The sequence below is a fragment of the Sinocyclocheilus grahami genome, unplaced genomic scaffold, assembly GCF_001515645.1.
Source record: "Sinocyclocheilus grahami isolate Dianchi unplaced genomic scaffold, SAMN03320097.WGS_v1.1 scaffold2284.1, whole genome shotgun sequence".
Taxonomy (NCBI): Eukaryota; Metazoa; Chordata; class Actinopteri; order Cypriniformes; family Cyprinidae; genus Sinocyclocheilus; species Sinocyclocheilus grahami.
In genome coordinates this window covers 67425-70677 of record NW_015507463.1, presented here as the reverse complement: position 1 = coordinate 70677, position 3253 = coordinate 67425, and positions in this window count along the sequence as shown.

The following is a 3253-nucleotide window of genomic DNA, read 5'->3' as shown; positions in this document are numbered from 1 at the left end:
AGTCCGTTGGTTCGTCCTCCCGATCCGCCCACTGCTGCTCACTGCCGAGAGAGGAGGGTGAGTGTGAACCCTTTTCTATACTGTGGAGTATTATATTTCCACAGCAGCTTAGCATTTGCATTTATTTCTCTTATCATTTGTTTTCCCTTTTCTTTCATATTTGATCATATCAGTGATCAACAGCATTTTTTGCATTCCCAATCTAAACACAATATTTAATAAATTATTTTTCTCAATTTGTAGAACTATGCGCACAGTGTAATGACCACCAATGAACACAAGAAAAGAAAAGAGGTTCACTGATCAACATGCGTGTGATCACCTCCAAGCTATGATGGGGGAAAAAGAGAGAGAGAGATTAGGTTAAGAAAAATATAATGAAACTTTCATACTAAGACTCATGATCACATTGATTTATGCATTATTATAGTGCAACTACAGCACTGAAGCTGCATATATACTGTAAAAGGTGCAAAAATGCATTTAAACATAAGTTAACATTGTTAACAACAAGAAATCATGTTGATCCCATCCTGTATGATTTAATTTCTTCTGCAGAACACAAAATATGACAATTTCAAGTATGTTTTGAGTCCCATTAATTGCACAGAATTTCTTCTCCATACTAGAGCAGTCAATGAAGGTTTGAGGCTGTATTTTTGTGCCATCAACCAATCACTGATGAAGTGATGTGAAACGATACAAGAAACCAGGAGTTTGTTTAATCATAATAATGCTTTATCTCAACAATAAAGAGTAAAATATGCATACCTGACAGTACAAAGATACATAGTGGAGCCTCACACATAATTTATGTATTTCTTCTTAAAAAAACACTTTTTACATGTTACTTCCTCCATATTTGTGTATTTATCTACATATCTTGCTGGTGACTGTTACTGCTAGGATTATAATGGCCTCAAAGTAGGAAATGCTATGTGCCGGTATTCCCCTCATTTGCTTTTTGACGTCAGTCAGTCAGTAGTAAAGCATCTCGGTATTAAACCTTGTATGGTGTTCGGGTCTGTGACTGTGGGACCCGTTTTCACTTTTTATCAAAATAAAAATGATACTATTAATAATTTTTTTCAAACTCAGACTCATTGGCCTTGGCTCATTTTCTGTGAAGAACATTTATCAGAACAAATTTTCAATGACCACTCACTGTACACCCCCCTACACACTTATATTACATACAGGATGTCCGGGTCCACTGGACCCGTGTCTAATAATAGAGTGGAAATTTTAGGTCCTGTGTACCTTCACTCTGTCCTCCTATTGTCTGGGCGTGCTATTAGTTTGTGTGTGTGTGTGTGTGTGTGTGTGTGTGTGTGTGTGAGAGAGAGAGAGAGAGAGAGAGAGAGAGAATCTGTTTCGGCCCCTGCCATCCCGCAAGGTTGTAGCACTTTAATTCATAAATGTGGTCTAACAAAGGTAAAGGGCCAATTTTGACCATATATGCTGTTTATATTGCTTGTAATTGGAATGAAGCAAACATCTGTTGAGTATTTTAACATATAATTTTTGATTGTGTTGAATTAAAAACCCAAAACTGCAGCGAGTCCACCAGACCCACGAACACTGACTGAGTAACACAAATTTGAACATAACCAAAAAAGAGTTAAATATACACTTTCTGAAGTGTACACACAATATATTAGCATGCACAGCTAGTGTTCTTATGATCACATACTCAATACTGGAAGCATCAATTACCTGGCCAAGCACTGAAGGGATGATGTTCACTGTCAAGTCAAGTCACCTTTATTTATATAGCGCTTTATAAAATACAGATTGTGTCAAAGCAACTTTACAGTATCAAACAGGAAAGGAATCAAGGGACAATCCTGATTGCTTATTGGCAGGGTCAGTGCTACGGCAGAGCAGGCACTTGCCTTGGGCCTCGGGCAGCGTCTCTTCTAATAGTGAAACTTTAAGTTCATTTTCTTCAAGAACAGCACCGCTGTTACCTTGCTTGTGAGAAATGTCATGTAGCTTTTAAGTTGAACTATTTTACATACTATCGTTAGCGCGCGTGTGTGTCTGTAAGGAAGAGAGAGCGGTAGAAATAGAGTACGTGCTTTCTGTACATAAAAAGTGAATTTTGTGGCAAAAACATGGAAGCAATCTGTGGTTTTTATCCTATTGTTTACTATATTTATTTGCTTGGCCACTTTGTGGGTTTTGGTTATTTTGCTGTTTTAGGCTGTAAGGACCTTTGAAATATCTGAAATCATTTGGCGAAGTGATATGTACATGTAATGTGATCAAGACCTGCCTGGAACTACTTTAGTCATGCATTTTCCTGAAAATAATAGCACACCTTAGAACGTACGTCAGCCAATCAGATTCAAGCATTCAACGGCCCCATAGTATAAAATGTAATAACCATATAGACATTTATAAACAACAAAACTAATAAAAGCAACACATACAAATTACTAAAACTTTAAGTAAAATGAAAATGACAGCAGAAAATATAAAAATTACTTAAATTATTAACAAAAACTATAATAATACCTGAATGATACTAAAATAACATTGCTTTTAATAAGGTGTCAGTTTAAGATGTGTGCGATGGGGGATGGGGGTGGTTATGGGGGGGCCCTCTTTTGAAAATCTGCTTAGGGCCCCCAAAATGCTAGGGCTGGCCCTGGAAGTTTGTATGCAAAGTCAAAAAGCAAACACACTAGAAAATGTTTTAATGCTTCAAAAAAAAAAAGACCTCAGATGTGTGTATCTTCCAAAGTCTGCTGATGATTACTGTCATGAATCCTGTCTATGGACTTCCGTCCGCTTGTCACCAGAGGTCGCCCTCCCGTTATATAGTTAAATGACAGCAGAAAATATAAAAATTACTTAAATTATTAACAAAAACTATAATAGTACCTGAATGATACTAAAATAACATTGCTTTTAATAAGGTGTCAGTTTAAGATGATGCTGATGATTACTGTCATGAATCCTGTCTATGGACTTCCGTCCGCTTGTCACCAGAGGTCGCCCTCCCGTTATATTGTTATACACTTCATTTCCAGCGTTACCGTTGACATAATTGCAAAGATATTATTTAAACTGAGCTGGATGTTGACATCACTGAATTCAATGATGAACTGTCTTTAACTGAAAAATGAGTGTTTGCTATTGTCATTTTGCATTATTGACACTATTTTCCTAATTAATGCTGTTCAGTTGCTTTGTCACAATCTGTATTGTTAAAAGCGCTATATAAATAAAGGTGACTTGACTTGAC